The sequence below is a fragment of the Peromyscus eremicus genome, chromosome 4, assembly GCF_949786415.1.
Source record: "Peromyscus eremicus chromosome 4, PerEre_H2_v1, whole genome shotgun sequence".
Taxonomy (NCBI): Eukaryota; Metazoa; Chordata; class Mammalia; order Rodentia; family Cricetidae; genus Peromyscus; species Peromyscus eremicus.
Window position 1 is genome coordinate 35845184 of NC_081419.1, and position 12919 is coordinate 35858102.

Sequence of the window (12919 nt, forward strand, 5' to 3'; positions counted from 1 at the left end):
GTTATACTTTTTCAAATCAGCTTGATTTTGCTTAATGCATTGGCAGAGAAACCTATTATTATGGTGGGGGGGGGCAGAAAACCCACTATCTACAAATATCATGATGTACTGAAGGTCTGACTCTAGAAAGATGGGCCTTAGTGACAAAGGTAAATAAACAGAGAAAATGGCACTAGTTTCCTGTTGGAGTTACACTTGGAGGTTTAAACAATAGGAATGTATTGCTTACACTTCTGAAGGCCAGAAGTCCAAAATCAGTATCAATGGCCTGAAATCAAAGGGTTTCAGGGCCACACTGCACTGCCCTTGGAGGCACTGGGGGAGAACCTGTCTTGTGTTTTGTTTTGTTTCTTTGATTAATGTCATTTCTTGACTTGTTTCTACACTGTTCATCTTTGCACACATGTTCTATCTTCTCTTCCCCTTGCTGTGTATAATCTCATTATCTTTCAAGAAAACACGTACCTGAGCATGGTGGTACATACCTTTAATCCCAGCACTAGGGAGGCCGAGGCAGGTAGATAGTGAGTTCCAGGCTAGCCAAAGAGTGCATAGTGAGACCTTTTCTCAAAACAAACAAACAACAAACAAGCAAACTAACAAGAAATGATGTGAAGACTGGTGAGAAGTCATAATGAGGAAAGTTGCCTACTGCCTAAGCCTAATGAACTAAATTCAATCCCTGGGACCCACATAAAAGTGGAAGGAGAGAACCTACTCTACAGTGTTGTTGTCTGGCCTGCAACCATGGTCTGTGGCAAGAGAGTGCAGTACGCACTCAGACACACAGAAACACAAGTAATAAATAAAACTAGTTAAAAAGAACACGTGATTATATTTATATTTAAGAGTCCACAGTGGCAACAATTTCTCTGTTTCAAGTACTTTCACACATCTGCCAAGTTCTTTTGCTAGCTGAAGGCCACAGTAACAGGTTCTGGAGATTAGGACACAGATTTCTTTTGAGAGATCATTTAATCGTTCTCCTATACAGTAGCTCTTAAATCATTTATTTATTTACTTTATTGTGGAGTTACACTTTATAGTCAGGCTGACCTTAAACTCAAAAGTTCCCCTGCCTTCAATTTTTAGGTGTTAGGATTCTAGGTGGGCATCACCACACCCTGCTACGTCTTTGCTTTTACCTCTCATTAATCTGAAGACAATGCTCTTCACAAGATACAAGAGTAGGAACAGCCAGGCATTGATGGCACAATCTGTAGTTCCAGCACCCAGAAGACTGAAGAAAGAGGATGGCTGTGACTTTAAGGCTACCCTAGGCTACAGAGGGAGCTTATGTAAAAATACTGTGCCTATAGGGAGCGCAGTGATGGAAAGAGCAGACTGTCATGTGATGTATACATATATTGCACACATACGTGGGCTGTTTTTCAGCCACAAAAACAAATGAGATTTTGTGCTTTGCAGGAGACTTGATGGAATAGAGGATCATCACAGGAAGCAAAATAAACCAGACTCAAAAGGCAAAAAATTCCATGTTTCTTCTCATATGTAAAAATCAAGAGAGAGAGAGAGAGAGAGAGAGAGAGAGAGAGAGTGAGAGAGAGAGAGAGAGAAGTAAAGAGGCAGAAAATCAGTCACTAGTACAATATCCAAACAACCATCCATTCAACTGCAGTTCCTCCTTAATGGCTGGTACAGGGTACTCTTCTGTTTTACATTCCCTACAGAGTTCTTTAGCCAGCCTAGTCTAAAGAGAGAGTTCCAGGACAGCTAGGGCTGTGCAGAGAAACCCTGTCTTGAAATACCAGAAAGAGAGAGAGAGAGAGAGAGGAAAGAAGGAAGGAAGGAAGGAAGGAAGGAAGGAAGGAAGGAAGGAAGGAAGGAAGGAAGGAGAGCTTCAGTTTGTAACCCACAGATAACAGAAGCAATGCTCTCTACCTCTGTTTTCCACATATCTGCCTACTATGATGATTCTGCTGATAGAGTGTTGTGGAGCAGTTAGTCCTTTACACTGTGTGAAGATGTGTCACTGCGATGGGTTTAATCAAGAGACACATCTTCATACAGTGTAAAGGACTACTCCACAACATAGGAGGAATGAGGGAGAGGTTTGGAAGACAAGGTTTTTGCTGGGGACACAACGTCTGCTGGCCTCTGCCTTGTACTCCTTGGGTGTAAAATGCTTTCATCTTGGCCTGGTTGAAACTACATCAACTAGGTCAATGCCTACATGTTTCAAAGCTGCTGAATTCAGATACAACGATCTCTCTCTCTGTGTGTGTGTGTGTGTGTGTGTGTGTGTGTGTGTGTGTGAGAGAGAGAGAGAGAGAGAGAGAGAGAGAGAGAGAGAGAGAGAGAGAGAGAGAGAGGGAGGGAGGGAGGGAGAGAGAGAGGATCTCTCACTACATAGCATAGCCCTGGCTATTCTTGAAATTCATTATGTAGATCATGCTGGCCTTGAACTAACAGATCTCCCTGCCTCTGTCTCCCCAAACAGTCTAATTTTTAAGTTAATCATGTAAAGACATCATTCCTGCTTGTTTCTAATCTATTTTTGCTCTTCACATTAGTGAATTAATTAATCACGTTCTCTGTGTGCAGTTCTGGGGTCTAAGCCCAGGTCCTCTACACCATGTGTGAACTCTCAGCTCTCTGCATTTTTACAGTCTATGATCAAGTTTATGTTAATGCTGAGTTTAAATGATCTTGGGTGACAGATACTCTTCCAGTGCAGAACTGAAGGAATCTCCAATTCGCAGGGCAGCTTGCCCATGGCTCAGTTACCCACTTGGTGGGGATGATAACTGATTGTGCTCAGAGCCCAGTTCTCCATTCTGGCTAATGCTTCACCCTGCTCCTTGCAAGAATTTCCTGGGGCATTTCTGCTTACTCACCAGCTTCCTGGAGCTATTCAAGTAGAAGGCTCAGTTCCAGAGAAAACATGATTGGGGTTAGCTCATCAGTATTTGCAAAGGCTTGTTTTCAGTGCTGTTCTGAGACCTAGAAACAGAGCTTGAGCCTGTCCACGAAAGGAGAACACATTTCCTTTCCCCTCAAGGCCTCCAAATTGAAGCAAGTTTCTTGGTGCCACGTTATATTGATGCTTTAAACCTTTATTTTAAGAACACTTTCCCAGATTCCTATAAAATGGGCATAAAACCGCAAGTACCCATCTTAAAATATATTTAGTATTTTATTTCATCTTTTCAAGGATCATATATTTTCATTTGATTCTTCATCCTAACTCTTTGTGAATCATTGACATGGGGAGATTTTCTGTTGGATATTTTAGATATCTATAACTCTGCTGCTAAGAGTCTATGTAACAAATAGGTGGACACCTACTAGCTGAGCTCTTTGAATCTTAAGGCCTCTAAGAGATTGGCCCCATCCTGCTGAAGGATTAAACATTTCCCTGTATAGTAAGTAGTACTGTTAACCTTTCAGCAATGCTCTGTCCTTTTTTGTAGTTGTAAGCAGTAAACCTGTCTTGGCTTAGCTTTTAGTTAGCTTCTTGGTGTTGTCAACTACTGCACACAACAGGTGAGATTGTAAGTGTGTATGAGTTAAAAGACACTAAACAATGTGCGGAAATGAGATATGAATATACAGAGCCTCAGGACAGAGAGTTTTGACAGGATACTCAACCAAGAGTCAGAATGTGGCCAGAGAGATGAATCAGGCCAGATAGGTCCTTGCTACGCAGCTGGACACTTGAGTTGGTCTGCCAGAACCCACATAAAGGCGGAAGGACAAAATGCTTCATAAAGTTGTCCTCTGACACCACACACATGGTATGGGATACACACTCCATCACACACACACACACACACACACACCACCACCACCACCACCACCACCACCACCAAAAACAACAACAAAAGAATCATTATGACTGTAGTTTAGCACTGTTCTGAGTCCTCAAAGCCCACACCCAGTGGCTTCTCTGGTATTTTACATATATTATCACATTCAGTCCTCGTCTGGCTATTTGTTTATTGGGTTGTGTTGGCACATTACCTGTAGTTTACTCCTTTGTCACAACTGAGCCAAACTAAACCAAAAAGATCCACGAAGTTAACCTATAATTTAAAGACTATTTGCTGGGTGAGGTGGTGCCCACCTTTATCCCAGTATTGGGGAGTCAGAAGTAGGGATATCTCTGTGAGTTCAAAGCCAGCTTGTCCTTCAAAGTGAGTTCTGGGTCAACCAGGACTATGTTCTGAGAACCTGTCTCAGAAACAAAATAAGACAAAAGAAAGGAAAAAATTACCTGTAAGGCTAGGGCTGTAGCTCACAAGCATAGTACTCTAGGTTCTATCCTCAGTACTGTCAGTAATAGTAATAATAATGACGACAACTATTATTATTATAATTATAGCAATGATAACAAATAAACAAAAATAAAGATTATGCTTGTTTTGCTAAAGAGTAGTGTCTGGTGTAAAGTAAACAGCACATGACTGGTTCTTATTACCATTTCTCACTGATGAGGCCACCAGGGTACAGAACTAGACCTTGCCTGACAGTGTATCAGAGGCTCACACAGTGTTCTAATACTATGCAGTTTCTCTGTTGTACTCTTATTTCTCTTTAGCTAATAATGTGATCTCAAGGAAGTTATTTAAATTTACTTCTGAACCTTGATTTCTCGTTTGTAAAACAAAAGTAGTGAGGCCGATAATACTCATGGTTCTTTCTTCTCATATTTCATAAATTTTTTTTTAAAATTTATTTATTTATTATGTATACAGCATGTATCCCTGTAGGCCAGAAGAGGGCACCAAATCTCATTACAGATGGTTGTGAGCCACCATGTGGTTGCTGGGAATTGAACTCAGGACCTCTGGAAGAACAGTCAGTGCTCTTAACCTCTGAGCCATCTCTCCAGCCCATATTTCATAAATTTTATTGTGAGCTTTGACGAACAGTGAACATGCTCAGTTCTGTTTCTCTGAAAATGTACAAGATGTAATATAGTTATACACAGACATGCTGTGGGTGTCCTGGCTTCAGTTCCCCGTAACAAACAAACAAACAAACAAACAAACAAACAAACCAACAAAGAAGTGCATGTAAGAATCATCTGGAAAACTGAGGGAAAACCTAAGTCCCAACAGGTTTGTTTGCTTTTAGTTACTTACTTGTAGTTAACTTAGAAAAAAAAAAAAATCACTGTTTCTGGAGGTCTCAGAGCTGTCCAACACTAACTTGATGGCAGATAGTGTGCTGGACTATGATGGTAACCTTTGTCTGGGGTACGTGGCAGGGACTGCAAAACTACCTTTGTTGAAATCTTTAGCTCTTCACTTGCCTGTGAAGGTGTCTGGTGGGTGACTGAAAGTGTTCGTCACTTTTCTTGTTACCGTAGCAAAATATTTGACAACAGTAACTTCAGGAAGAAAGGGCGTTTTTTGGGGGGCTCCCAGGTTGAGGATAGCTCATCCTGGAGGGTAGTGGGAGGCATGGATGTGGGAGCAGCTCTAGCTGTGGCAGCAGGAGCTGGGGCAGCTGTCCAGGGAAGAAGTTGAGGGAGCAATGTTGGTGCTCAGCATGCTGAGCCAGTAGGCGGTTGTTGCTGCTGGACTATAGCCCTGGCTCTCTCTTAGTTTGAAACAGAGTCTGGCTAAGCCGCTCAGGCTGGCCTTTTACTCCCTTTGGAGCTCAGGCAGGCCTTGAACTTGTGTTCTTCCTGCTTCAGCCTTCCAAGTAGCTGGAATTATGGGCTTGTGCCTGTTTTCTTTTCTTTCTTTCTTTTTTTTTTTTTCAGAGCTGAGGACCGAACCCAGGGCCTTGCGCTTGGTAGGCAAGCGCTCTACCACTGAGCTAAATCCCCATCCCCGTGCCTGTTTGCTTAGGAGTACAAGAAAAGCTAGGTGGCACCAAATTTGTTTGACACTGGCAATCTGTCTAAGTCAGAAAAACGTGGCTGCTTTCCAACGGCTTAGTCATGCTTATGATGACAAGAAGTACTTCAGACTTTTATCTTCCCAAGGTATTGTTCTTCACGATGGCCTCTGCTGCAACAACTACTTTATGTTTTTAAATTTGGCAATGATCAGTCTTCTTCCCCAACTCCCACTTTGTCCCCCATCCTTAAACTCGCTTTTTTGGTTTGAATTCCATGACCAAAAAGTAGCAAGTGTCTGATGTAGAGAAGTGTTTTATTATTATATTATTACTTCTAGTTATGTAAAATTGTGTCTGCATGTGGGTATGTACACATGAATGCAGATGTTCTCAGAGGTCAGAGATGTTGAATTCCTTCAAGCTGGTGCTATAGAGAGGATTGTGAGCCACCATATGGGTGATGGGAACTGTGCCATGGTCCTCTGGAAAAACAGTAAATATCCTTAACCACTGAGCCATCTCTCAAACCTCTTTTTAATTAAAAAAAATTAAAATAAAAATGTCATTTTAAGGTTTTTTTGTTTTTGTTTTTGTTTTTTGTTTTTTTTTTTTTTTTGTAAAAAATAATTCCAAAGAGCAATTCCTAAACTAATAGGTATCCTCTCATTCCCTGTGCAGTTATTTTCATTATGATAAGAACTTGCTAGCCGGGCAGTGGTGGCACACGCTTTTAATCCCAGCACTTGGGAGGCAGAGGCAGACGAATCTTTGTGAGTTCGAGGCCAGCCTGGTCTACAGATCGAGATCCTGGAAAGGCGCAAAGCTACACAGAGAAACTCTGTCTCAAAAAACCAAAAAAAAAGAACTTGCTTAGGCATTTGGGAAATTGTGCTTCTGTTAGACATTCCAATCCCCAAGCCAGTCTTTCAGTGGAATTTTTAATCATAGTAAAAGCAAGACACCTTGGAGGGGGCGGGAAGGGGGAGAGCAAGGGAATCCGTGGCTGATATGTAAAATTAAATTAAATTATAAAATAAAAAAAATAAATTAAAAAAAAACAAACAAACAAATCAAGACACCTGGGCAGACACAGGAAGGCGAACAAATGCCAAATCCGGTACCCTTAAAATGGGTTTAAAGCATTACATATTCCCTTGAGAAGGGGAATGAATGAATATGACTTTACTCCTCCTAGAAAGTATTGATGGAGCTGGGTGTGGTGGCACACGCTAATCTCGAACTTAGAGGCAGAGGCTGTCAGACCTCTGTGAGTTGGAGGTCAGCCTGGACAGACTTCATAATGAGTTCCAGGACAGCCAGAACTGTAAAGAGACCCAGTCTCAAAAACAAACAAATAAGCAAACAAACAAACACTGATGTAATAAGTAAAGAATACTCTTTGATTTTACAAGTTTCTGTGAGATTTTAAAGTAGTTATCTTAAACCTGTACATTTTGAGATTATCTGGTCTTTGCTTAAAAAAATGACAGTTTCTCCCCCCTCCTCCACCCGCCCCCCCTTTTTGGTTTCAGATGTGCCTCATTGTAGCTCTGGCTGTCCAGGAACTTGCTGTGTAGTAGGCCATGCTGATCTTGAACTCATAGCCTTCCTCTGTCTCTACCTGCAGAGTGCTGGGATCAAAGCTGTGTGGACAGTTTTGTTTGTTTTTTTAACATGCTCTAAGTTAGTTGGGGCCTGAACCGTTAGAAGCAAGCCATGGTTTTAATTCATGAAAACAGATGCTGTAGAACATTTCCCTCTTGAATTGTATTCCTTTTATTCAAAGCACTGGTTGGGATGAGAGATGCATATGAAGAAGGCTGAAATGCAGTGGTTTTTGACAAAGAGAACTCAATAAAATGTGGGCTGTTCTGGATCGCTTCCTGGCTCTTTACCCTACTTTCGCCCACACACATCTTTTTTTCCCTTGGGCTCTTGGAATCCCACTGGATGCTTACTATCCTGATCTTTATCGTTTGGGGGGCTATATTTGTCAATGCCACCCAGTGCTTCTGATTTTTCTCTACTCCCCTCTCATGTGAGTTAGGCCCAGGGCCTGAGGAGTGCTGGAGGGTTTCTTATGGGCACAGAGTCTGGTGGGTGGAGTAGTTAGTTAACAAGAAGGCGAGGCCTTGAGGACATAGTATGGCCTGGAACAAGCTGTTCACCCAAGCATTCATTTACAATCAACAAACAATTAAATATCTATTATAGACATCAGCATGCGAAGGGGCCCCAAAACAGCTGGACCACACAGCAGCCATGACAGGCTTAGGGGCCTAGACACAGCTTCTGTGACAGGCTTACTGGCAGGTAACACCCAGATCCAGGAAAAGCCTTAAGCTGATACCACTCAGAGATCTACCCATGGATGAGGAAGCACCTGACATCCCAAACATTCCAACCATTAGATAAGGTGGCCAGATGTTCTTGAGTCTAGCACATACCTATTTTTTGTTTTACAGATACCCCTAGACAATTAACAGGCAATCAGGGTCCCGGACCCTGGAAATCTCCTCACCCCAACCTCTGCTATGATAAAAACTCTGTCCCACCTGAGCTCAGGGCTCTCTGCTCTCACCGCTGTGTCTGTCGGACAGACAGAGGGACCAAGCCCCAGAGCTTGAATAAAGGCTCTTTGCTTTTACATACGGGATTCAGTCTCTGTGGTGGTCTTTTGGGGGTATCTGCGATCTGGGCATAACAAGAGCACAAAAGTGAATGATGGGATAGTTTCCATTTCCAGGAACTGAACTCTTTCCAGGTGAATTAGTGGGGAGAAAAGCCAGCATGGAAGAAGCCTGATTTCAACCTAGCTCTGCCGAGAAACACATTGAATGTTTCGGGATCTGAAAAACAACCCTCCTACCCTCTAAGCCATTGGTTTACTACAAGGGTTCTCAAACTAGAATAATCGAGAACTGAGCTATTCAACACTGGCTCTGAACCCTTAGGGTGAATCCTAAGGGTGTGTTAGGGCTGGAGCTCAGCCTCAGGTAGTCTCCAGGGCAGACGATTTTGCAGTTCTGTTAAGTTCTCAGGTGATGCTGTACTGAGGCAACAGAGCTGTACTGTGAAAGGCATATTTTTAAATGCTAAGGAGTTTCAGGCTCCAACTCCAAACTCATCCAGTGGTAGAGAGGGATAGAAGCTTGGCATTGATAGTTTGTAGCCCTCATATTTTAACATGTCCGAGGTGAAGAACCAGTTTTTTGTCGTTACAGACTGTGGTGGGCGCCCGGAAGTTACTGAGTCTATGACCTCACACATTTGAGTTAACTGTAGGAATTCTGCAGTATTTAAGAATACTAAATAAAGGCCTGTCTGTCTTTGCCCACGGCTTTAATCCCGGCACTTGGGAGGCAGAGGCAGGCAGAGTTACCGGCCAGCCTAGTCTACAGAGTGAGTTCCAGGACAGCCTGGAAATCTTGTCTTGAAAAACCAAATATATATAATAAATATATATGCATACATAATATTAGTAATTGATTACTAAACACTGCTACAATTTCCTTCAAACTAATTTGGCTGCTTTATCTGAGGAGCTTTTCGGATCAGTCCCTGCATATTTTCCAGGACCACGGTGTGTGGAAACACTGTTGTGTCTCAGGACAAAGTGGTGTCTTTTGGAACCCAACCCAAGTCGTCTTTGGGTACCCTTGGGTTTGCCTAACCCTTGTAGTTGCAACAAGTGAGCTGGGCATGCTCAGTGGGCAGGGTCGGGTTGGGAGGGGGTGCAAGTGGGAAGCCTGTGGCTCTGCAGCCGGGGCTCTCCGCCTCCCCCCCCCACCTGTACGAGGCTGGGCCCGGCTGGGTCAGTGCTCAGCATCCCACCCCTGCTGACTGGGCTGGGTCTTCTCCACGGGTCACCGCATTAGCATTCAGTCCTAGGGTCGAGGCCTGGAGCGCCCGGCTGGGGTAGCCGGCCGAGAGTTGCAGGCCCAGTCCCCAGGGTCCCCCGACTCCTAGACGCCTTTCTAGGCCCAGGGTAGCCTGGCGACTGGGAGGTGCGGAGGGGGGAGGAGGGGACGCCGGATCTGGGGACGCGCGACGCGTGATCAGGTAAGGCAACCCCGGCGGGCAGCAGGCGGGCGAACGCCCTCCTCCCGGGCAGATGGCGGGGGGTTGGGGGGGGGGTGGCCGGCGCGGGGAGGGACAGGAACCCGACACCCCGCCGGCTTCCCAGGCCTAGCTCAGCCCTCTCGTCTTCCCTCCAGTTGGCGAGGAGTGGCGGGGCATGGAGTCCCTCTCCTCCGGGGCGCAGGGCAGCCTCGATCACCGGGGGCAGGGCCAGCTCACGTCCCCGCGAGGCCCAGAGCCCGGGTCTGCAGCCGCCCTTCCCCGCCCGCGGCCCGCACAGCCGGCTGCACTTCCGCGTTTCCCCGCCGGGCCGAGGAGCCGGGGCGGCGGTGTCGCGGCGCACGCGGTGGCGGTGCCGCCGGGTCATCCCCCGGGGAGGCGGAGGCGCACGAGGGGGAGGAGGAAGTAGCCGGGAGGGGCGTCGGCGGGCGGGGTCGGATTACCGTGGCCCCGCCTGACCCGGTGACATCCCGGCGCGCTCGCCGCGAGCCCAGGGCCACTCTGGGTCTCAGCGAGGCCGACTCCGCCCTGGCTGGAGGATCCCGGCGCCCCTGCCCGCCGTCCCCTCGCGCGTGAGGACTGATCTCAGGTGTGTGAGCCCTGGCGACCTGCTCCTCCGCCCGGGCTTCTAGGGGAAGTGGTCCCTCCCTGACCTCCCTGACTCTGTGGGGCTGAGGTGTGGCGGAGGTGGAGGTGGAGGTGGTGGTGGTGGTGGTGGTGGCGGGAAACTGGGGGAAGATTGAGAATTGGTTCCCACCAACGGAAGAGCAGCACAGTTCTCATTCAGGGCTAGACACTGGTAACGCACTTTACCTAGCAAGAGGAAGGGCGTCTGCACATCAATGAAACTTTATGCAAACTTTTAACTTGTGACTGTGGCTAGCGTGGCGAGGAAGGTTGCTGTTTCCTTCAGTGGTGAGGGTCGGAGACGCTTCTGGAAGAGGGAGGCGGCTTTCTTGAGAAACTCACTTGCCGGGGTGTGACTGGCTTAGGAGGAAATGCCAAGTGTACACCGGCAACAGCTCTCCACAAAGCAACTGTTTCTAGCTAAAGAAAGTTTGCTGAGTGCAGTGGCTGTTAGGGTCTTAGCTGATGGTGGTCCCCAGACCACCCCTTCACCTCGAGCGAAGATGCATGTACTCCTGAAACAGCCCGCCTTCCTCAACCAACACAAGTTCTCACAAAATCTCAGTGACAGGGTCCTCCAGGTGACAACCCCAGGAGGTTGCTACAGAAACAACCAGCAGCTACATTTGTCAACTTGTACAAATAGGTGAGAGAAGGAAGTTGGTAAATTAATGCCCTCTTTGCTTAAAACTAGACATTGTATATTTTGCATATATTCCAAAGTTTGTAGAGTCTTGGAGTTTCTTTTTTGAAGGTGGACAGTACTGGCGATGGCCACTCTGGGACCAGAGACTTCTTAGTAGTTATTGATTAGCATATGAGGCCTGGATGCCATTGCCCAATGGATAGCCTGTGCTGTCTCTGGGGCCTTAACGATGAGTGTGTTGAAACCTCCCCATGTTTCTCGTAGGGACATGAGTCAAATGACCACACTTCCTTTATTTTTAGCAATTTAACCCTTCACCCCAGTGAATAATGGATAAGAGACAGGATTTGAGATGAGAGACAACATAGTCAGAACTGCATTCTGAGAGATCACATGGACATTTTCTAAGTCATTCTCGGCAGCAAGGGAAGGCCGTTGCATGGTTTTCTGTTAAAGAGCGGGACAGAGTTAGCAGTTCCCAGTGGATGTTGTGTTTTCCTTCTGAGTTCTTGTAACTAATATCGTTTATAGGCATTCAAAAAGATATGACCACTGTAGGTAAATCATGTTGGCAAACTGATATAGTTCTTATATTATCCTGTGTGGTTATGTATGCTCTCTCCAGCTCCAGGAGGTTAGTTTTGACTTGGGTATGGTGTGTCTTACACACTTTTAGGTCTCTAGCCCCTGGAATGATGACTGACTTCTAATGAGCTCCCACAAATGCTTTCTCAAGCAAAGACTAAATTGGAACAATGTATCTGAATCTAAGAAACAGAAGGCTTTGGCCTTAGGGAACATATTCAAAGTCACTAAGTCTCACAGGCAAAATATGCATAATAATACATAGCAGGTCTACAAGAACTAAGAATAGGCCCCAGAGGCAATCAATTCTAAAATGTTAGTGTCCTTCCTCTTATTTTCTATTTGTATTGAAAAAGTAAATTTTGGGAGAAGAATGCAAGAATGCAGGTAGGTGGGTTGTTTAGTTTTTTTTTTTTTTTTTTTTTTTTGAGACAGGGTTTCTCTGTGTACCTTTGCGCCTTTCCTGGAACTCGCTTTGGAGACCATGCTGGCCTCGAACTCACAGAGATCTGCCTGCCTCTGCCTCCCGAGTGCTGGGATTAAAGGTGTGAGCCACCGCCGCCCGGCTAGTTCTTATATGTTAAGCATGAATTATCCAGGGTTTTCCCCCTTAGTTGGGGCATCAGGAGGAGGGCTAGTGGCAGCTGTGGTTATTAGCAGAGGAAACAATGTCCATACCATCATCTAATTTCTTTTTTTTTAGTTTTGGGACATGTAGATGTTTTCTGAAACTTGATGATTCTTTCTGCTTAATGCATGGACTCCAAGGGCTACCCCGAGTGCAGAAACAATACTTCAGAAAGCACCAGTAATAACATAGATGTTACATTTGGCTTCTTAAAGGAAGTTTTATGTATTGTGTGTGTGGTTCTGCAGCAATAAACAGTAGATGAAGCAAAGTTACTGTTAGCCGTTTTTTGATAAATGTATGGAGTTTGTTTAATGGGATAAAACATGTATTCAGGTGCTACCTGACACCATTTTAATCGGCTACCTATATACCTACGGTACCACAAAAATCTAGCCTAGTGAGGTGGAAGCCATTTAAGTTTATGTAAACTCTGTGATGTTTCTCAGAATGTTAGAACACCTAATGAAAAATTTCTCAGAAATTATTCCTGACCCTACCGATGACTGTAGATGGCTCAATTCTTTGGAGACAAGTTG

The 12919-nt window shown here is 45.2% G+C and overlaps 1 protein-coding gene across 1 annotated transcript in view; it reads left to right on the forward strand.

Annotated features, from left to right (window-relative positions):
- Positions 1–10372: 10372 nt before the first annotated feature.
- Gpd2 (glycerol-3-phosphate dehydrogenase 2) overlaps positions 10373–12919 on the forward strand; it is a 142754-nt gene continuing 140207 nt past the window's right edge. The window contains exon 1 of the mRNA XM_059260482.1: positions 10373–10483. The gene's annotated coding sequence lies outside the window, so the exon portion shown is untranslated. The remainder of the gene's footprint in view (positions 10484–12919) is intronic.